Genomic DNA, 24,911 nt, shown 5'->3' with positions numbered 1-24,911 from the left:
CTCGATCTCCTGACCTCGTGATCCGCCCGTCTCGGCCTCCCAAAGTGCTGGGATTACAGGCTTGAGCCACCGCGCCCGGCCTATAAATACTTCTTAAACTGATGTAAGAATAAAGGAAATGTATCGTAAAAAAACGGAGTAAGAAGTTATAATTTCCAGTAGAAAGAAACAGATAGGAAGCAAAAACTGCAGAGACTCGATTGGATGTTCTCCATTATCCTGACAGTAAATTAGCTTTTCATTTGAATGTTGCTTTCTTTCAGAAGAGTTTGATGCATTTTAAGTTGATGCAGCAGTGCATGTTATTAAAGCCAGAAATCAGAAATTATTCCTTAAATCATTGAGTCTTGGGAAAATAGAAAGCCAATGAATCACATACTATTTGAACATTGATTTAGTTTCTGTGTAAGCCTATGCTGCTTTGGGTGTATGTGTTTGGCTCCAGCAGGTCTGCATACTTTCTAATTTGCTTGAAAACTGCGTGAAAATATTCCCATGGCCCTCTTGTAAAATATGACAGCCTGACATTTTCTTTAATTACAAGACCTGATCTGTTTAATAGCAAAAAATTGGCCTCCAACTTGACAGGCCTCCCTTTTAAAATCAATGGTTAGACTCAAGGGCACCAGCTTGGTCATCAAGATCAATACTAGAAAAAATATAGCTTGTCAAGACCTCTCAGCCTTTTATTGATTCAAATGGGGAGCAGCTCACAGATTGCATAATGATATTAGAGCTCTGATTCAACAAATAGAAGATGGTTACATTAATTTCAGTATAGGCAGATGAATCTGTGAAAAATGACAAAAGTATAATATAGTTATCCAAGATATTACTGTTAGATAAAGTTGAATGCTTTCAGGAGAAAACATGCATTTTTTAATAGATTTCTTTAGACTGTTCACCAGGTGAACTAAATAACAGGTGTCATCTTATCTTACTAAAAACAAAACAAAACACAACAAGAACAAAAACACTAGAAAGTCATCTCATTGTTACCAACAAGTAGAAGAAAAAGCACCCTGAAAAAAAAAATACTATGAGACAACTTGAAGCTTTAGAAAGAATATTTAACTTGAACGAATTAATCCTTAGTTCTAGTGTTGGATAATTATTTGTTACAGTGATCACTGAACATTAGCCTTGTTTTTCTAGTGTGCCATATGAGGGACTAGGAAAATATTTAAATACTAATTCTAAGACTCAGGGAAAGACCATACAACAATCCATGTTAGTTCTTTTCATATTTCATTAGGGATCAAAACGAATCTATATACGTATTATCTCATTTTCACTTCTAATTTGAATGCTAATAGAATGTAGGAAGGATAGGTCACATCAATGGAGAATGGGAAACTGAAGTTGTTCTCAGGAAGATGTTTTGCCTTAATACAAATAAATGTACAACAATCAGAAACGAGAGTTTATGATTTCTTAATACTTTTAGAAATTTGATATGTTGTACTTAGCACTATTGGGCAGAACACTTAAAAATGGTTATCATGGTTAATTTTACATTATGTGTATACTACCACAATAAATTTTGTTAGTTAAAAAATAAATTAAGGATTTTAGTTTAATTTATATCTAAAAGTTAGAGAAAATCATATTAACAATTCAAATTCTGAAACAATATATAATCTATATTGGAAGTATCTACAGTGTGAGCTAATTGAAGTTATTGGGCACTTTGGTAGATATTTTGTTTTCTTTACCTCATTTACATATCTCATATTTACCTTTTATTTACCTTAAGTTTATATGCCTTATATAATTACCTCATTTTTTGGTCCACCATTTCATTTTTTTTGTGTGGATGCACAATAACCTGAAAGGGTAAGTGTTAGTCTACATATGAGAAAAACGAAGTTCCTATTTGATAAGTAAATTCCTCAATATCCAGAGATAACAAATGTCACATCTTGGATTTTAAACCAATTGTCTGACACTTGGATCGAATTCTTCTACTGTGTTACAAAGCTTGATATCATTTTGCTTATCTTAAAGACCCAAAGTACAGCTCTCCACTATATTACTTAAGTTACATAGTTTCCTGAAAAATTTGGTAGCTTTGGATAAAATTTCAACATTTTAAGAAATTTTATGAAATTTTAGTTTTTCAATGCATCTTTCTCATAGTTATTCTAGACATCTCTCAAGATAAAACTATTTTTTTTTTTTTTTTTTTTTTTTTTTTTGAGACGGAGTCTCATGCTGTCAACCACGCTAGAGTGCAGAGATGAGATCTCAGTTCGCTGCAACCTCCGCCTCCTGGGTTCAAGCAATTCTCCTGTGTCAGCCTTGCAAGTAGCTGGGACTACAGCTGCCTCCCAACATGCCCGGCTAATTTTTCTATTTTTAGTAGAGATGGGGTTTCACCTTGTTGGTCAGGCTGGTCCCAAACTCCTGACCTCAGGTGATCCACCTGCCTCAGCTTCCCAAAGTGTTGGGATTACAGGTGTGAGCCACCACACCCGGTCAAGAAAAAACTCTTCCAAACAAAAAACAAAACTGTACACTTTTCTTCTTATTATTTAAAATGCTAAAATGGCAATTCTGACTAGCACTGACATTGCTGCGGATTGTTAAATTGCCCATTTATTTTACAGAAAAAAAAATGTTTTTTTTCCAGTTACTTGAAAGACTATATAACAAGCCTAAAGGTAGGACATTTTTAGTATGTCACATCAATGAAAAAAAATTGACCTAGAAATTTCATTCCTTATTCTGATACATTTTAAGCATCAATTTCCCAGAAACTTTACCAAGTGACAAATTCTTTTTGCTTTACTTAATTAAAACTTCACAGATTGCCAGTTTTTGCTGTTTGTGAAATTAAAACAGATGTTAACAAGCATCTCTTCTGTTAGAATATACTAGGAATAGAGTACCTATCTTTCCCATGACATTTTAAACTTTACTGAGTGATTTATTTATGTATTTTTTATCTCATAATTCATTCAGAGAGATAAAGGCCTTATTAAGGCGGTGTTCTAGTTGCTGTGTTTTATTTTGCTTCTGTCTGAGGGTAACACAGTTTGCTTGCTCCTAGATTGATGTGATTCCTTCATTCTGAAATGCTTATGGTTGGAAATCTCTTCTAAATCAGCCACTTTGATATTATTCTGCAAAGAGGGTATTCTTAAGGGTTACTGGATAGGCATGGTAAAGTCAAGTACTATCTAAAATATCAGTACCCCAGATCTGTGTAACAGATCTATTAGTTACCTTTGCTGAGCATGACATCCTCTTTCGTTTCCACTTGGTCTACTTATTTATTTGGTCAAGTAGAGACATAGTCACCACTCTAGGGAGTCAGAATTGATTTCTCAATTCTTTCTGTGGACAAAGGCCTTATGAACCTCACAATGGAGGTGACCATACTTCAGGAGTGAAGTTATTGACTGTTTCACAGTAAGAATTGTGGCAAATGATTTGTTTAATCTCACTGGACATCAAGGAATTTACCATCTAAAAGCACAAAGCATTTCTGTGATGATAGTGGTTGAATCATTTTCAAACTCAAGGTAGTGAGTGTGAGTTTAAAAATTTTATTGTGAGTTAACTGCATACAGATTTGTAAAGAATACCTTGAAAAGTTGAATTATTACCAGAACACCTTTTAGATTCTCGCCAGAATAGAGAGGAAGGAGAACATTTTTGCAAGGAGTTTGGTATTAGACCTGATTCATTCACTTAAAGAAATGCCAACTTCTTTGTCCCGTCAAATGGAATGCTAAGACAAATTGATTTATACGTGAATGATCTTAATCAGATTGTTTTCCTTATACAAAGTATACTAAGGAAATATATGTATATTTTTGATGAAAGGATCTATAGGAGATGAGAAGTAACTCTGTAATATGAGACTGTTTAAGGTAAAGGAGATTTGGAAAGTCCATTTATAGTGTTTGGTGGGAGCATTAGATTACCAGGCAGGAACAATGAGAGAGGTCCTGTGTGAAGAACGTTAGGGCACTTCGAAAACAAACTTAATTTATTTCGCAAATTTCTCAGGCTTAGCTTTGCTCTCTTTATTTACTCTCCCAGATCAAGAAAAACTGTCATTTAGCTTTACATCATTTTAGGTGTCGTGACTCCCAACAACCAGGTACGTGAAGACAAAGGACTTTGTGTTGAGACAGACACTAACATGGAAGAAACTTCTGAAGGACCACACACAGATGAAGGCCATGTTGAGGAGGAGATTATTCAAACCATTTATTAGACCCGCATAAACACGTTGCTTATTAGACACTATGGTGTTACTAAAGGATTAATATAATCTTCAAAGAAGAAATTATGAAGGTGGGAATGAAATGATGTCCTCAACATAAGTACTGACACCCTGTTAACTTTTTGGAACTTTAAATATCAACCACAGGCATTCTCATACAATCACCAAAGAAAATGTGAAAATGTGGCTCACCTTAGAGTGAGAATCACTAGTACTGATGAGAAATTCTCAAGTGCTTGAATATAGATCATTAGAGGGAACACAGCACTGGTGTTTTCAAACTAAAGAAAGTAGAGGGTACAGCCGGTGTTTAGTGGCACGTAATTGAACTACAGAGATAGCAGTTTGGGTTAAGATTTTACATTTCTTTCCTCCAGTTTTAATCTCATGTGTCATTTCCTATCTTTGGTAGGTCACAAGCTAGATATAATTATGCTGCCATTGAATCATTTGTTCTAATTTGTATTAAATTGGTTTGAAGACAAATGTGTCTCAAATTCATAATACTAATTAATAATTGTACAGTGATCTACTATTTCAAATCATGTGTTCAACATTTAGCATTTTATATTGCAACACTATCTGTTCAGAACACTTTCTAAATAGGGAGTTAAGTGCTTAGAAAAATTATGAGCATACCAGATATTTCAACATATGCATATAGTATAACAACATTTTCCTAACATTTGAAAATTAACTATCTTCTAAAATCCATAAGCATCTTAATGCATATGGGCTGTAATATGAGGTCAGTTGGATTCTACTGAATAAATATATATAAATACATATGCACTGGATGCATAAAACTTTATGGTTCATGTCACTGCAAAAGCATGAATAGTGACTATTTATTTATATAATTTTGTGTTTTATCTCCTAAGAGCTATGAAATCTCCTGAAAAATATTTACTGATTGCAGGTATATGTACATGCGATGTTGTATACCTGTTTCTTCAAGTATAACTAATATATGTATAAGCTATATTAAATATCAATATTTGATAAATATTAATATTTACTTAATATTAATTAATATTAATGAAGTCTAGTGTTCCATTGAATTGTGAGACACTTCTAAACACCAAAGATAGCCTTTTCAATATTTCTTTCTCATTTTTGATACAATTCTCAAGTATAGGATTAATAGTTGTTGCTTTTTTAATCTTCATTGAGATATATTTCATATACCACCAGAATATTCACTCATTTAAGGTATGCAGTTCCCTCATTTTCAATGTATTAAGGCTTGCAAAGTTGCCACAATGTAAATTTAGAAAATTTTTAATGTTTCTTGCATACAGAAAAGACAATTATTTAAGTGGTGGATGTATCATTTACACTAACTTGACCCTCACAAATGATATGAAGGTATTAAATTATCACATGTATCCTGAAAATATGTACATGTATTATGTATCAATAAAAATATAAACAGCATACCACTTAGTAGTCACTTTTTATTTCTTCCTCTGAGTTATCTCATTTTTAGTATACAATTGTAAATAGTATTTTCTTGTTATCTTTTTATTTCTATAAGGTCAGAAATGATGCCTTTCTTTCATTAATGATTTCATTAAATTGCATTTTATTTATTTTTATCTTGATCATTTTTGCTAAATATTTGCCCACTTTGCCAATCTTTTCATGAAACCAACTTTTGGGTTCACTGATTTTTCACTATTGTTTATATATTTCCTGTTTCTTATTTTTCAGCTTTAATATTTATTCTTTCTTTCTTTCTTCTTGCTTTTAACTTAGGTTGCTCTTCTTTTTCTTTTCTTTTAATTTGGAAGATTATTTATTTGAGATCTTTCATCTTTTTTAACATAGAGATTTATAACTGTGAATTTCTCTGCACAAACTGCTACAAATGTATCCAACTAGTTTTGACATATTGTGTTTTTCTTTTCCCTCATTTTGAAGTATTTTATAACTCCTACTGAAGCTTTTTGTCCTTGGCCCACAAGTTTTTTTAGTAGTGTGTTGTTTATTTTCAAATATTCAATTTTTAAAATTCTCTTCTCTTTTTCATTTTTAATTACGTTGTGTTTTGAGTCCATACTTTGTATGCTACCAATCATTTTAAACTTATTTACGATTGTCACACGGCCTAACTTATGGTCTATCCAGAAGAAAGTTTCATGAACATCAAGAAGAGTGTGCATTTTTTCTGTTATTGGGTAGAATGTTCCATAAATGTGTAGACTAATTGGTTTATAGAATTGTACATGTCTTGTACTTGTTTATCTTCTGCCTAGAGGTTCTATACATTATTAAAAACAGAGTTATATTATCCAGCTATTTTTTCATTGTCTATGTTTGCTTTCAATTCTTCCAGTTTTTGCTTCAGGTATTTTGAGACTCCCTTGTTAGATGCATAAATACTTATAATGATCATATCTTCCTGATGAGTTGATACTGTTTTTATAATATAATGCCCCTCTTGTCTCCATTAACAATATTTGTCTTATAGTTAATTCAGTCTGATCTTAGTATAGCCATTCCAGTTCTCTTGATTACATGTTCACTGGCATATCTACTATCATTCTACATTTGACCTATTTATGTCTTTGAGTCTAAAGCGTATCTCTCTTGTAAATCTTGGACCTTTTTTTTTAATCTTTTTTTTTTTTTAATTCAGCCAATCTCTGCTCTTTGATTGGGGTATTTAACTCATTTTTACATTTAATGTTATAATTCATAATGTAGGATTTGAATCTGCCATTTTGCTACTTGTTTTCTATATGTATTATTATTTCTGTTCTTAGATTCTTGTCTACTTTTGTGTCAAATATATACTTCCAGTGTTTCTCTTTTAACTTTTTGCTATATTTTTTGAGTTAGTTTAATAACGTCTGCACTAGGAGTTATAATTGACACCTTAATGTAATCCAATTTGGATTAATACCAACTTAATATCAATAGTATACAAAATAATCACTCCAATATACCTTAGGTACTGCTCTCCACTTTTACTATTAGGGCCATACAAATTACGTTTTTATATATTATGATCCCTTCTACACAATAATGTTACAATTATTGCTTTATGAAGCTGTCTTTTTGAATAGACAGGAAGATGAAAGCATCATGTTTTACAAGTTTACACTGTCTTTTATGATCTCTTTATAGTGACTTTTACCTGCTCTTTTTGTTTCTTCATATATATTTCAGTTACCATCTACTGCTCTTTCAGGTGAGCCTGAAAGACTCTCTTTACTATTTTTTGTAGGGTAGATCTGCTGGTGATTAACTCTTTCAGTAGTTTGTTTGTTTTAAACCCAGAGATATCATAATTCCTCCCTTATTTTTAAAAGAGAGCAGAACTGAATACAAATTTTTGATTGATAGTCTTTCTTTTAACACATTGAAAAGAAACTACAGGCAAATATCTTGATGAACATAGATACAAATATCCTCAACAAAATACAAGCAAACTAAATTAAACAGTATATCAAATGAATAATACACCACGATCAAATGGGTTCATTCCAGGTATGCAAGGATGGCTCAACATACACAAAACAATAAATGTAATTCACCACATGAACAGAAAAAATGAAAATCATATGGTCACCTCGATAGATTATAAAAACATTAGATAAGATACAGCATCTCTCATGATAAAAATTATCAACAAACAAGGCATGAGAAGAAACGTATTTCAAAATAATAAAAACCATATATGACAAACCCACTGACAACATCATACTCAACGGGGGAAGAGCTGAAAACATTTCCCCTTAGAACTGGAACAAGACAAGGATACTATGTTCACCACTCCTATTCAACAGAGAACTAGAAGTCCCAGCCAAAACAATCAGGCAAGAAAAAGAAATAAAAGGCATCAACCTGTCAAAATGACTATTATTAAAAAGTCAAAAAAATAACAAATGTTGGCAAGGAAGCAGAGAAAAGGCAATGCTTATACATTGTTGGTGGAAATGTAAATTAGTACAACCTCTATGGAGACAGTATGGAGATTTCTCAAAGAACTAAAAATAGAACTATCACTAAATCAAGTAATTCCATTACTGGATGTCTATCTGAAGGGAAAGAAATCATTATATAAAAAAGACAAGTACACTTGTAGGTTTATCACAGCACTATTCCAAATAGCAGTCACATGGTATATCTCTAAACAGGTGATTGGATTAAAAAAATGTGAAACACACACACACACACACACACACACACACACACTATGGAATACTATGCAGCCATAAAAAGTATGACATCATGTCTTTTGCGGCAACATGGATCGAGCTGGAGACCATCATTCTTAGTGAAAAAGCTCAGAAACAGAAAATCAAATACCACATTTTCTCACTCACATGTGGAAGCTAAATAGTGGACATATACGGGTATACAACGGGCAGTAACTGACATTGGAGACCATTCCACATTTCTTTGAGAATCTGTTTATTATTCTTTATTTCCTTTTTTTGGTTTGTTTCTTAGACTGCATAACCACTATTGAGTTACCTCTAAGTTCACAATTCTTCACATCTTCCTTTTGCCAGTTCAAATCTCTTTTGAGCCCTTCCAGTAATTTTTTTGTTAATATACTTGTCAACTTCATAATTTCTATTTGGTTCCTTTTTATGACTTCTGTTTCTTCACTGTTATTCTCTATTTATTGAGATACTGTTATGTAATATTTTTATTCATAATACATAATTTCCTTTAGTTCTTCAAACATAATTACTACAGCTGATTTAAAGTCTTTTGCCTAGTAAGACCAATATCTGTACCCTCTGAGGTATGTCTTCCATTGGCTGTACTTTTTTTCTGGTATATGTGCTATATTTTCCTTTATTTTTTGGTATGTTTTGTATTTTGTTTATATTGTTGTTGAAAATGTAAAGTTGTAGATAGAAGAAAGAAACACAAAAAGCAGCTCAACAATTCAAAGACAGGTTTATTTTGCAGAATAAACCCGAGAGGGGCTTCTGGATGATTTTTTAGGTCAGGAGCATTCTTTCTTACAGACCATGAGTATTTAAGGGTTTAGGAAGAGAGCTTTTCACAGGCTCGAAATGTTTTTATGTGGAGGAGAGTTTTATTGCAGATTTGGAATGTCTCTGGTTGGAAGGGAGATCATCTCAGGGCTGGCATGTCTCTGGTTGGAGGAGGGTTTATCTCGGGGTTGGAATGTTTATGGGTGGAGGTGTCATTTGTGGTTTATGACTATGCTGACATTAGCCATTAGGCTGATGTTTTGGGGGCTGGATTTAGGCGGTTTTTAATCAAGGGGAACTTAAAATGGCAGTGCTTGTCTGAGATGGTGAAGTTCCTGCTGTTAGAAAACTGGATATTTTAGAGAATATATTATAACAACTTTGGTATCTGATTCTCCCATCTGTCAAAACAAACTAAATACAGCCTAAAAAGATTCTGTATTTCTATATTTGAGTCCTTGTGAATAAACTGTAACCTAGCTTCATAGTCATACAAATGTGAAAACCTATCTTAATAGTATGCACCTGTAACAGTGGCTGAGTGCTGACCAATCCCAGTGGCCATATTTCAATGACTCATAGACTGCTGAATGTTTAAACTGCGTTCAAATAAGGCAAAAGCCAAGCTGTAACTAATCTCACTCTTTCTGTACCTCACTTCTGATTCCTGTATGTCACTTTACCTTTTTTGTCCGTAAATTTGTTCTGACCACGAGGCACCCCTGGAGTCTCAGTGAATCTGCTGTGATTCTGGGGGCTGCTCAATTCGCAAATCATTTATTGCTCAATTAAATTCCTTTAAATTAATTCTGAAGTTTTTATTTTATCAGGTGGTGTCAGAAGTGGAAACTGAAGTGGAGCTTCTAGCAACCCCTAGGAGCGCTGAGTGAACACACAAAGTACCTGCAGGGCCCACTTGGGTCCACTAATCTCTGTGAGCAGCTGGAGATCATGGATAAGCTCCCACTCGGATTTCTGAGCTCCACGGATTTGTGTTTTGAGTTCTCCGAGTTTCTTTGAGCAAATTTCTGATTCAAACTGGGTTTGGAGTCACAAAAGAAACTGGACTGGGTCCAGGAATGGATTTGATACAGGAGTGAACTGGCTTGGAGCCAGTTAGAGACCTCTTACATCTGACTGGGTGGGAAAGAAACTGACAGTAAGCAGTAATATTGCAAGGGTTATAAAATCTGTCTTTTGAAAACTCCCAGGGATTTTTGTGTTTTACTCCTTTGTTTCATTTTTCTTCCTGAGGTATGACAAATCATTGGCCAGGTTAATCAAGAGAACCTGAGATTGAAGCCAGTATTTTAGGTAAAAATGGGATCTTTAGTTTCTGGAAAACTGAGTTCCTTCTGGATTATATACATTAGGCCTGGGAGGCAGTGAAGTCTTACAGAAATGGTAAAATCTTACTAATGATAACCTACAGTGGAATATTCCAAGTGAACAACAATCCACTGAAGTACATTTTAAAAATGATGGTTCTTGGTAAAGTTCCTCTTGGCCAAGAATGGGTTTGGCACTACAGCATATCATCTGCTATTCTCTTTGGAATAATCTGCCTTGCACTCTTTGCTGATGAGTGTGGGTGACAGGATTAGGGACGTACAGGATCATTGACCATGGGCAGCCTTTTCCTCCCTAAAAGAGGAAACTTGAGAGATGATGGGACTGCTGGGAAAGACTCCTTTGCTACTGAGAAGCAGCTACCTGAACTTTTCAGTGTCGCTGCAATGGGTGGGTCTTTCTCTGTCTTCCCTGATCATTTTGCCTTCCTCCCTCTTGTTTTATGCCCTTGGGAGCTTGACCTTATAATCATGTGGCAGTATTTTCTATTAGTCTTCACCTTCCAGGGAACAGAAATTTTAGGATCTATGTCATAGTTAGCTCTAAAGATTATCTTGAGTAGTTAAAAGCCTTTGCAAGTTCAAATTTAACTACTCTAGACTTCTTCTGGGAAGGACAATAGAGACTGCCCTGTCCTGTAGCTCAGTAGCTAAGGCTTTGGCCTTTCACACTGGTTGTTCAATTCCCTACCTAGAAAGTAAGCCCTTTTTGGTTTGATATCTGTATAACCTTGTCTAGTCTCCTCTATTCCATGGACTATCTTAAATTTTCCTTTCTCTGGGCACCTGGAAGGTTACCTTTGGTAAAATTCAAAAGTCAGAAATATTGGCTTTTTGGCCTGGCTAAAATTGGGTAATAAGAAATTTTAAAAGGACTTCATTAAAGAGTACTATGGTTAAAACTCAGCTTAATTAAAAGTGGATATTTAAGCTCTAACAGCCTGGACTCCCAGGGAATATCAGGAGGCACCAGAAATCCCTTTCCTCGCCCTATTTTTCCAAGGGCTCCACCCTAAAGCCAAAGTTTGGTTCCATATTCCTGGGAAGACAATCAAAGCTTCAGGTACATTTGGCTACCTGATGAGCTATTTAAATATTTATCAAGAGATTTTATTCAATTGCCATTTGCAGTGCATGTTTTTTGATTGTATAAAAGCTTTTCCATATAAGAGGTCTGATGTTATAAAAGTAGATTATTATGCTGCAGTGTATTTTCACCAGGTAAAGAGAGCTTTTTTACCGCTTCCTGAGGACAATCCCTTCACAATCTAGAACCCGAAGACTGGATCTTCTGAGAACATCAGAGAAAGATTATCTCTGCCATCCACACTACAGCAAAATTTGTTAGCCTTGAACCTTGGGTTCATAATCTCACAATTGAGAAGGGTCCCTCCACACTCCTGGAACTGTACACTCATTGGAACCCTTAAGGTAAAACTAACCAGGAAAATCTCTCCCTAGAAAAAGATGACATCCTTGATGTGAACAGTTTTTCCCAAGGTCACAGATCAAGGCTTCTACTCTCATGAGACTCTTATCTTTGGATATTTTTTCTTTGTTTATGCCTCTATGAACAATAGAAATTAAAAGTGGGCCTATTAAGTACACTTATAGGGTATACTTTCATTTGTGAAGTATTTTGCAGCCAGCCTTATACATGAATAACCTTATGCTTTAATAAATAAAAGATAAAGGCCCAATGTAGGTGAGAAACTTTAGGAGTACATATGTTGCCTCATAATCAGTCAAAACTCTTAACCCACATCCTGGATTAAAGAGAACATTGCCAGGAGGCCTTCAGTCTTCTAGAAGGACATCATTTGTTAGGCCCTTTTTCCATGGTTTAGAATAAAAGAGGCAATATTTAGAAATGTCTCACTCATAATAGGCTCTACAGCAAATCCTACTTTAAAGGCTCTCATTACACAACAAACTTTAAATTCTCTGGTAACAGTTATGCTAAATAATAGAATTGGCTAAATAGAAAACTACCTGTGCACCTATTGATATTTGTGGCTTATAGAGAAACACATCAAATGTAGATCATAATAATTCAGCTGTAGGAGATTAACGAAAATACCACTTAGTCAAGTGAGTAGAAACTTCAGCTAGCTCATTCTTTAATCTATTTGATCTTAGGTGGTTTGGTTTATGGAAATCCTGGATAAGGAGCATACTCTAAACTCTTGGTCGTTTCCCTGGTGTGCTGTATTCTCTCAAAGGTTTTAAATGTTTGCATTCAGCCATCTCTAGAAAGTAAAATGGTCTCTCTTCAACTGGAATGACAGCAGCTGAAAGAAATGTGTGACCATGAGGACACCGTAAACTATAAATGACATTCTGAGACTGGAAACCCAAAATGATGGTAACTGAGAGTGATACTAAGGCCCTAAGTTTTGGTCACAATCTCATGTAAGTGAGACCTGACCAACTCAGTGTATTTATTATTTCTATAAAACATTAGACATGTGAGGGGAAAAAAGCAACTTCAGAATTCTACCAATTAGTTAAAGCCACATAAATAGCTGAAAACTGCCCAAGAGAAACTACTGAACGTCGGCAAGACAGTGGTGTCTGCGATGCTCTAAATAAGGAATATATTCATTCCACCTCCATCTGTTCTCATTGGCAGAGCAACAAAAATCAGCAGCATTGCAGACAGTGGAGAAATATAGCCATGTTTACAGTTTTGTAAACAGTAACATCCACAGGGATTGTACTGGATCTGTAGATTGCTTAAGGTAATATGAAATTTATAACAATATTACTTCATCCAATCCATGAACATGGGCTATCTTTCCATTATTTTGTGTGTTCTTTTTAAAATTCTTTGATCAGTATATTACTGGCTTTGTTATAGAGATCTTTCACTACTTTGGTTTAATTTATTCCTAGTTAATGTATTTTTCATACTCATTGTACATGGGATTCGTTTCTTAATTTCTTTTTCAAATTGTTTGCTGCTGGCACACATGGGCACAAACAAGATAAACTTTGGAACTGTTAAATATATGAAAATTAAACAACATGCGACTGTACAACCAATGACTTAATAAAAAAAATTAGTAATAAAATTTTGAAGAGTCTTGGAAAAAATGAAAACACAACATTCCCACAGGTATGGGATACAACAAAAGCAGTACTATGAGGAAAGTTTATAGTAGTAAATGCTTACAGTATAAAAAAAGACTTCAAGTAAACAGTCTAACAATGCACATCAAAACACTAAAGAAAAAGCAATAACATGCCAAATTCAAAATTAGTAGAAGGAAATAAATGAGAAAGGTAAGAATAGAAATAAATAAAACAGAAAACTTAAAAAATACAAAAGATCAATGAATAAAAAGTTATTTTTTTAAGATAAAGAAAATTTACAAACCTTTAGCTAGACCAAGAAAAAAAGGAAGAAAACCCAAAAAAACAAAATCAGAGTTAAAAATAAGACATTACACCTGGTACCAGAAAAATACAAAAAGTCATTAGATACTATTACAAACAACTGTACACCAAAAAAATGGAAAGCCTAAGAGAAATGGTTAAATTTGTGAATATATACGACCTTCAAATATTAAACCATGACGAAATAGAAAACTTGAACAGACTATAATGAACAATGAGATACAACTAGTAATAAAAGTTCTTCCATCAAAGAAAAGTCTAGGACCCAGTGGCTTTATTGGTAAATTCTACCAAACATTTAAAGAAGAACTAATACCAAGTATCCTCAAACTATTCCAATACGATTTAAGAGGAATACTTCCAAACTCATTCTAAAAGGTACCCTGCTACCAGAACTAGACAAAGGCACAACAAAAAAAGAAAACTTCAGGCCAATATCCCTGGTGAAGATAGACGCAAAAATTCTCAACAAAATACTATAAAACTGAATATTCAACAACATATTAAAAAGATCGTTCATCATGACCAACTGGGATTCATCCCAGGGATGCAAAGTTGGTTTTACATACACACATTGTGAGATAATATGAAATATCCCATTAACAGAATCAAGGATAAAAATTGTATGATCATTTTAATAGATGCCCACAAAGCATTCAATAACATTCAACATCTATTCATAATGAAAAAAAAGTCTTAACCAACTGAGTATATAAGGAACATATCTCATACAGGTTATATATGACAAACCCACAGTTAACTTCTTATTGAATGGTGAAAAATTGAAACCCTTTCCTCTAAGATTTGGAACAAGACAAGAATCCCCACTTTCACCACATTTATTCAGCATAGTACTGGAAGTCCTAGCTAGAGCAATTCGACAAGGGAAAGAAATTTTCAAACTGAAACTGAAAACGGCAAATCATCCTTTCCTCCAATTTCTTACACATAAGTGATCTTTCCTTTATTTCACTGAAAAGTCTTTCTTTTTACATCTCCAGATTTAGTATTACTTTGACCTATTATATTTTTACCTTTCAGTGATTCCCTACCTTTCAAGGGATTATTAACGTGGAAGTTATATATTTTTTTTAACTTTGTAAGGTTTTATATATACATATATGTATATATATATAATTTTTATTTATACCTAATCAAAGGCCTTTTCACTTTTATTGAGATGACCGTCAATATACATATTATTCTTTTATTTTTGCCAGAATGAAAGTGCCACATCTATACAAAATTTAAATTACATCAGTACTGTTTCTACCAATCATTTAAATTTATGAATCTGACATTTCTGCGAGCACTTTTCTGTTCATATAAGCAAATGTACCAAAAGTGGAAGTTAACCATCAACTTTGTTACGTCAAATATTGTAATGTTTTTAAAAGCAACAGTAGAATCAATCCACTTTGCAAAATCACAGCATGATTCAAATTTTAAGTATTGCCACTTATTTGCATTCTTTCTTCTCACCTGCTTTTTTTTCTTTGTATGAATATATCTTCAGAGCAGATGGTGGAAGATTATCAATAAAAGGCGTTGTTAGACTCAGTGTGAATCCACTAAGCTCAGTCAACATGCATTTCTTAGCTACAGGCTCATTTATTACATTCAAAACAAATCTTTTCTGTTGTAGGAACTTTCTGGTAGAAGAGCTAAATTCTTTTTCTTATGGACTAAAGAACAAAGTAGTCACTTTTCTGAGATAACAACACATTATAAGATATATAGCGATAAGTTGTATAATTGTACACTTTTATTTTAATATTAGATTTATTTTAACAAATCATTACATTTTTCATTTTTTTGTAGATTCATGTCTGTAGAAACCACATTTTTTAGAAATAAAATCAGAAATTTATTTCCAACTAAAACGTAAAGTAACTGGGCCAAAAGTAGTTAGAAAAGACAACTCCTATAAGAAGGAGCATAGCAAATGCTGGTTTAAACAATTTATTGGCCACTTGATATTATGTTTATTTACCAGCGTTGTTATTCCAGTGTAATAAATATATGAGTGAACACATTTTTGCAAAAATACCATCCTTGATAGAATATTAAGAAGTAGCCTTTGAAAACTTATTTCTTAAATCCTTTATTAAGACAAATGAAGAAAGTGAAAAACAGAAATATTAATCCGTGCAATATATTTATCCAAATATGTCCTCAATAGAAAATGTTTTCATTTTAACAAAATAGCCTCTCACATTTTTGTAATGTGATTATTACACTTGTTAAATAAATTAGAGAATCACATTTTTCATGCCTGTTAATTTTACAATGTTCCTTAGTTATGAATTAGTGATACATTTGGACAGAGCACTGCATTTAACAGCACATACCTGTTGTTAGGCAGGGGCCTATTAAGGTATTCTAACACATCATAGAATATATTAGACAGAATATCAAGTACAGTACAGTTATACTATAACAATAGTGTCATAAAAACATGATATGTCATTATCAAAGTAAGTGAATGCATAACTTTAATGAAACCAGCAAAAGTTAGAAACTTTTACCAAACCAACATTTCATCAGTGATTACTGGAAGAAGCAGTTAAACATGGAAATTAAACATGAAATATAACAAGAATCTTTGTAATATACAAAAGATGGACTCTGAAAGCTTATTGATGATGTACCTTTCAATTCCACTGATTGGGAATATACTTGGTAATCATTTTGGAAATGTAGTCTCCTTATATCCTACATAAAATAAATTGCCAGTTGCTAGAAAAGCAATGCACTTCTTCCCTACCTGATCTTCAGTTCTAACAAAGGAATAATGTAAATACCTCTTTCTGTAGTAAACGTAGAATGAAAAATGAAACACCACCTCTGTCTATGCTATCTCCAGAGAACTCTGGCTTAACATCTAATTTCTAGTAGCCTTAAATCACTTTGGTGAGTACTTGTGTTTCCTCAATTTTGTAAGACCTTTAAGAATTCCTGGAGGTGTGTCGCTTTTTTACTTTCTAGTCATATATGAATATAAATAGTAAGAAAACAGAATAATCATAATCAGCTCCTTTAGAGTTATAAGCACAAGTATTTTCATTCAATTTCTGCTATTTACGAAATGCCTCTATGCAAGCTTTCATATTGTCTACTTTAAAATAAGGACAACACCAATTTCTTCTGAAATTTTGTGAGGGTTACATGAATTAAATAAGGTGGCAAGCACTCAATAAGCATTAGTATATAAGAGTTCTACGTTTATTTTATTTTGGGGGGTTATAATTTTAAATATGAAGGACAGTGTTCTGGAGGTACTAAAAATATCCAGAGTTTATTTTTAGTAACTGTAGATGTAGCAGAATGTCTTCATACAATTTGAAAAAAAGAGGAATATTATCAATATGATTATTAGAGAAGCATTTGTATTTTTAAAAGTACTTAGTAGTGTAAGTTCACAAGGAGACTATAATCATGCATATGCAAAAACATTAGATGTTAAGCCAAGGTGACTGTAGAAAAAGAGCTATCCCATTCATAGTCTTGTTAAGGGTTACCAAATTTAATGATGAGAAAACACATTCATTTCAAAGTCTAGTTCCATGAATTCATTCAGAGCCATGTAAAATATACAAATAAATATTTTACACTGATCAACACTTGTAAAGAAATGTCCTTGAACATTTGAGAAGCATATGTCAGGAGATAAAAATGGGTCTGAAAGATTAAAGGCAGCTCTGGAAAAGGAGGTGGAAGCTCTACAGGGATGATGATTAAAGTAGAATGATCATAATTTGGAGAAGACTGAATACATAAAATGTGACAAGAATATCTCAAACATCAGAGATAATAAGAAATGAAAAAATATATATATTAGTTGAGCATATTGGAGCCCATCCAAGTAAATAAAATTTACCAGTGAAGAGAGGGAAAGGATATTAAGTAGGTAACTATTAATAGCAATGTATACACTCTGATCTCCCAGTAATGTGATCTTGCATTTGAGATGATCTGAGATTAAAATATACAACATGTGTATGTATCTCATGCATATCAACAGAGTAGAAAAAAAAAAGAAAACCACTTATTTTCTAGCCAAACAGTCTATGCCTAGTCCCTCCTAATTAATATAAGTTTTGTGAATATTTAAATGGCTTCAATAAAAATAAAGACACAAAATTTAATGAACCATAAATAATGACAAAGAAATATCTGGTACAGTTGCAGAGGAAGGAAGGTAATAGCATAATGAAACTTTATTAGTCCACACAATACGTTAGGTGCTTTCTTATGTATTATCACATCATAATAACTCTGAGAAACTAACTCTGTTTATTATCTAGATTATAGAGACAAGGAATTGAGAATTGGAAAATAAATCTTTAAGAAAAAACTGTAGTAAACAGTGGAACTGGGAAGGAAATCTAGATCTGACTGTTTACATGCTACTCTTTCATGATAGCTACGTGAAGATCTGGGAGCCAAATACACAGACATGCCCCAAGTCCCAGTGAAGATGCTTCTATACTATAGAGATTATAGATAAGGATGAGTATATTCACAAACTAGTGAAACACTGACCCAGATGTATTAGCTCTTTAAATTAACCACTTAAGGATATTCATTATAAGTAATTTTTTTCAAAATAACAGTTCATTGTACTTAAGCAAGGGTGCTGTAATGAAATTTGTTTTAATAGAGCCTTTGAAGTGAATTTAGTTTTCATGTTAAGTGTGAGACTTGACAGGCATAGAGACACAATTCTTCCATTCCTTTGTAGATAATGAAACTTGGAAATGACATTACACTAATCAAAAACAAAACTACATTAAAGCTGTAGTCATCATCCATGGTGATTAAAAAGTGTGATAAATGACACTCAAGCAAATTATGTATCTTGAAATTGACACACAATAACACTAAGATCAATTACATCAATGGACAGCTCAAGATGATATCAAATACAGTGATGAGAGCATAATCTAAAGGTTATCATTTACAAGAGATTACATTATTTTAATATCAATAAAAGAGCATCCTGATAAAATTACATCACTTTCAAAACCAGAAAACCATTGGAACATTCTAGAAAACTTCTTGCAGAAATGCTCACAGAATTGACTTCTAATTGGCTAAATTTCGGTGCGTGTCCTAATTGGCTGGCTCCAGATATGCTTTAATGATAATATAATCTTGTAAAAAAGAAAACCCTGCTTATATGTAGCAAACAATTTGCTTTCATATATTCCACAAGCTAATTACCCATAATCGTTTGGCTCATTTGCTTATACAAATTTTTGCTTATGCATGGATGTCAGCAAGGAAAAATACAAAGAAAACAGATTTTTTCTTGTTCATTTTTCCATGTAAGCATAGACATCTGCAGCAGTGTGCTGACAAAACACTGAACATACCAAAGTGAAGAGGAGGATAAGGGTCCTTGAGAATGTGGAATTAAACGAGAAGAGCATTTGATTGTCGCAATTGGAACAACAATCCTCCTACTCTTATTCCTCTTTTTCCTTCTTTTTTCATTTATCTTCTTTCCTCTTCTCCTTCTTCTTTATTCCTCTACATCCTCCCCCTTCTTCTCCTCTTTTTTCTAATTTATAATTATACTTTACATGTTAAAGAGACATGAGTTGGTCATATTAGAATAGTTTTTTTAAAGTATTAATGTCCTTATATACTATTATAGAGTGACATTTTCATTGACTCTTAATCATATGCATAATGAAAGTACATACAGAGAAACACATGACAATATTATCTATTCACTATGATTCTTTGAGTGTCAACTATTAAATTCCTCATAGTAATTCATAGAAACTGAATCATATTATCATAGTTGATCCTCTATGTTCTCATATAATCCACTTGTAGTAGGAACAGATTATTGGGACAGTATAATTCAGATAAGCAATAGCTTTAGGGATGGCAATTTCTTAACTTCCCTGCCTATAAGAAGTTGGTCTTTGAGAATAATGACAGAGAAGGATGTTTGAATAATAGGAGACAGCCTTATAAATAGAACTTAATCTGAAAGACACTATTTTTTTCTGGATAAAGCTACACTAATTTTTCTAACTTCCTAAAACATGCTTTTAAAATCTCAAGGAGACATCTTCACCTCTTCTGGTCAATGTCCAAGAAAACACATAATAATATTATTTTCGCTTCATTAAATAAAACATTTCCTAATTGAATGGATAAAATGAAATGAAATACGAATGTCAACAAGTTCAATCACCTAAGCACTCTGCTTACAGTATTCTGAGTTTTTACATAGCTTCTGTTTTAAATGTTTCCAATGAAAGAGCACTTGTCACCTTGCTGTCTTTTCCACATGACAGCCTTTTAAATATTGAAAGACAGTTATCATGTTTCCCCAAAACTTCACTTTCCAGGCAATGCATACACAATTTCTTCAAAATTTTAAAGGTATTGTTGAAAGAGTTATGTTTGACATATTCCAAATTCAGAGGATAACAACGTTAATACAGTTTTTGGAAAACTGTTAAAATAATGTAGCTTAGTTAGGATTTGCAAGGTTTTAAAATGTGGTATATTTTTAAATTGTTCAAGAGTAGTAACATGTCTTTACTTTAGAGAATTTAGTTTAAACCTTTTCTTACACTATAAAGTTTCTTTTTATATTTTATACTAAAAAGGCTTATTTTGTTTGCTTGAATATATAAATCAAGATGTAATGTGAAATAATTTTTATTTTTATGGATTATTTCATTTAGCTCCAGGAAACAAGAAAGTCTTCTTGTAGCAAAGGTTTGTAAATATTGAGCTTCTTTTGTTATTATATTTGATATCTACTGACCTACAATTTTAAGGATTTGGACAGCATTGATAGCCTATGTGTTAATGAGTTCAAATTATTTCTTAAATAACTAGACTCATTTAAATATCATTTTTAACATTAAGTCTCTTACAAAATCCATAACTAATATGTTATTCACATTCTCCTTATCCATCTTGGAATATAAGACAACTCTGATGTGAACAGCTGTTTGTCAAGTTCAAAATCATGCTGAAGCAGGTTTTACCTCATTACCAACATTTCTATTTCTGTAGGTTTTACTTCCTTAGCAGCTCAGGATGTTAGAAGAGTTGGAAATGGGACAACAGGATTGTGAATAGTAGGGCCAAGTCGTAGGTTGAGTGCAGGAAAAAGTTGTGTGTGTAACACATATTAAGGGGATGATAACCGAAACAGAGTGGGTAGCTCTCCCATCTTTTTGTATAACAACAGAAGATTTTTGCTAAATCTGCTTCTTTCAGATAGAAAGCAGAAAGAAACAGAAATAATATTGAAAGTAAATGGAAAAATATGAAGACTCTGTTACCCAATTTTCTCTGTTTTGTTTGGTTTTTTTTCTTTTTTTTCCAGACAGAGTCTCGCTCTGTCACCCAGACTGGAGGGCAGTGGTGCAGTCTCTCCTCACTGCAACCTCTGCCTCCTGGGTTCAAGGTATTCTCCTGTCTCAGCCTCTCGAATAGCACGGATTACAGGTGCTCACCACCACACGTGCCTAATTTTTGTATTTTTAGTAAAGACGGGATTTCACCATGTTGGCCAGGCTGGTCTTGAACTCCTGACCTCAGGTGATCCACCTGCTTTGGTCTCTCAAAGTGCTAGGATTACAGGCATGAGCCACCGTGCTTGGCCTTTCTCTGCTTTTCATATGCATTATTCATTATTATGAACTCCTCTGTGTGTCGACAGCTTCCTTCTGTGGCATATCATCCTTGTTGACCACTGCTACTGTTTATACTCTAGTTCTCTACTAGAGCATAATACAAAGGAATTCTCACTTCTATTTTTTTTTTCTTTAACTTGAATGCACATTTCTCCTCCTTGAATCCTCTGCTTATTTAAATCTTATTTAATGATCAAGGCCTTCTTTACTGAATCTTCCGTTTTAAAAAACGGCACCCTACCTTAGTAGACATCAAAACAAGGGCACACATTCAAATACGAATCAATGTTCCCTCCTCATGAAATCTCACAGGATTCCTGCTGTATCTAGATACCCACGGCTGATGGAAGGAGTGGAGTTAGAAAAAGAAAAATCCTGGGAGAATCATTAGTTACTCAATAAAATTGCTTCTAAATGGAGATTTTTAACACTAAAGGAAGTGAAATAAATTAATTGGCAGGTTTTAATTCCAATATATCTTTCCCTTAGTACAGTAGATGTGCAATAACAAATTACGTCAGTTAAAGAAAACAAACTAATTTATCTGCCACATCTGAGTCCAGAGTAGAAATCTGAGAATTCACTAGGTGCTTACCTGGAAGGCTGGGGGGTGACGGGGGAAACCACACATTCACATTTATATTTTTCTTATTATCACTATCTAGATTTTCCAAAGAAACTACAAAAATTTTACATTTTATAAAAAGTTTTAAAAGTAAAATAAACAGGGATTCATATATAGCAATCCAAGCAAAAAGTATCTGATATATTTTTAACTTGATGGATTTTTGAAAAAAAAAAATAAATTAACCAAAAGCAAGACAAGTATCAGGTCTTCTTCAATTCCAAGAAATGCTAATTATTTCCTATGTAATATCTATATCTTTATCCATCTATTTATCTACTATTTGGCAGCATGAGTTCTAAGTAAGATAAAAGTAGCTGGAAATGTGGCCATTATCCATGTTTTATGAAAAGCTGACATCAGCTTAGTCTTTTAGGGAAGACTAGCATTTAAACAACTAACTATAACTTACTAGGCCAATATCCTTAGTCATAATATCATACACACCACACACACACATACGCACACACACTTCACTCATCTCTGTCATCTCTGGTGCAAACAATTCTTCTGAGAAATAATTATCAAAGGAAAGCTGAGTTCCTAAAGTCCTAAATAGACCATTGGTAAACAAGGTAAATAAGAAAGTATGTCACAGGTAAGGTAAATAAGAAAATTTACAAGGTAATTAAGAAAAGAAGTCACAGTTGGATACACAGACCTGGTACTATAGATTTAATTATTATAACAGAAGTGTAGAATAATTTCTTGATACATAATTTAAAGTAAACATTTGTCAAGAGAGAACTCTAAAACTGCTAAAATGTATCCCATTACATGTCCTGTGTGCATGTGTGTGCATGTGTATATGTTTAAACTCCATGTGTGTTTGTAGAGATTATTGTTCTAGAATTTTGAAGGAACTCAATTTCCAATAAATTCAAAAAACAATTACACCTCTAGTATGAGACTAGCCTGGTGTTAAGTGCTAGACTGACAAAGCCTAGGAGATAATTTGATAAAAGAACTATAATTCACTTTAAATCTTGGAATACATATAGAGTTAATTGCTAGTACATAGATACATTGATTTATACTAGTTATGTGATTTCAGCAACTTTGTTACCATGCTAAAGTTTACTTTGAAGATCAGATGCATATGTTTTTAATACATACGTCCAAAGCAGTCTTGCAGGGTTAATGTACTCCTCCTATGAGGCATCCTTCTTTAAACCATGCTAGACAATGGTATTAATTAACCCTTTTTTAAGATTTTTTTAGTAATCACTTCCAAAGTTTAATATCCTTTCCTCTTCCCTTCACTCTAATACAGTTGAATCTAAATTCACTCATTTTTCTCCTAGGGCAATTGGACATTCCTAAAAAGCAAAGCTACTCTTTTTTGTATGATCACATTTTGTTTCCTATAGCAATTCCATGTGTGTAATAGTTTCCCTGCTTAGCATGGTGCTAGTTACAAACTAGCAAACAATTGGTCAGGGTTTTACTTTGTAATACAATGCTATGCACTAAATAGAATTTGTATCATCAAGTATGACTATGTCATATATTCTTTGAGGCATTTAATTTAGGCTTGACAAAATAAAAATGGACTGAATGATTCTTTTTTTTTCTGTTTTCTTTCTAAAAACTAATCAGATCTTTTTCCTACGACTCTTAACAAAAAATAGATAAGTAGCTGGGGAAAACAAAAGCACATGTGTGTGCATGTGTATGTGAGACAGAGAGAAACAACACTAAAAAAGAGTACCACAGACTTTTAGCACTTTTTCAGGAAAATTTTAGCTAACATTTTTCAGAAGTGTAAACTTTTCATTTCTCTTCTTTTCAAAGGTAATATATTGATACAATAATTGATGAAACCATTTGTAAATATTTTAAAGAAAGGACTGAGAGAGTAAGAGTCATTCTTCCCAGAGGTAGTGATCACAGCATGAGAACTCAGAGAAAGTGGTTCTGCCAAACATTGTACATTGACTAATCGAATGACCAATGGACTATTTCCAACTTGCTCTATTTGCCCTCTTTCCCCAGGATATCTTGAATTTGAATTAGCCACGTGACATCTTTCTGGCAAATGAGATATGATATGTATGTGGTAGAATTGTAGGAGGCTTTATTTTAGTTAAAATGGAAAAAAAAAAAAATGAGTCTCTCTTCCGTTTGATTGGGGATGTGATGCCCAAGATTATAGCCATCTAATGGCCATTGGGGAAAGGCTCCTGATAATTCCACAGATGCTGACTCCCCAGGTCTGACATTACTGTGAGCTGAAGGAATATCAGCAGGAATCTAAGTAGGGGTTTCCTTTGTTTAGGGAAAAGTAACGTTTTCCTGTTTAAGTTACTGTTACTTAAAGTTTACTTTACTAGCAGCTGAAATCATTAGCCACACAACAGTCAGTGGTTACTTTTCTGTGTTTGCTTTCCAAAAGACCACTCCAGATTTATTTAAGGATTTAATCTTGGCCTTCAAGAGATAAGAATGTCACTTAAAAAACTGTTAGACATAATATGAATCTGCATTTCCTGTTATCCTTGAATTTTACCATAATCTTCATTTCTTTACTTCTCTCTAACCAGGGCACACTCTCTCACCTCCACTCTTTTGCTCAAGATTTCCTTTACTTGGAATATCAATCCATACCTAGCAGCTCACATTTCCCTCATCATACATGGAAAAATTTTATTCCCTTTTTGGTTA

The 24,911-nt window shown here is 33.3% G+C and overlaps 1 protein-coding gene across 2 annotated transcripts in view; it reads right to left on the bottom strand.

Moving 5' to 3' along the window:
* The window catches only part of CNTN5 (contactin 5), a 1,321,567-nt gene that overhangs the window by 1,038,925 nt on the left and 257,731 nt on the right, over nt 1-24,911 (bottom strand). The window lies entirely within an intron of this gene.

The sequence above is a fragment of the Colobus angolensis genome, unplaced genomic scaffold (assembly GCF_000951035.1).
Source record: "Colobus angolensis palliatus isolate OR3802 unplaced genomic scaffold, Cang.pa_1.0 Scaffold7, whole genome shotgun sequence".
In the NCBI taxonomy this organism is placed as follows: domain Eukaryota; kingdom Metazoa; phylum Chordata; class Mammalia; order Primates; family Cercopithecidae; genus Colobus; species Colobus angolensis.
Note: the sequence above shows the minus strand (reverse complement) of the source record. Positions and strands in the feature narration are given on the sequence as shown.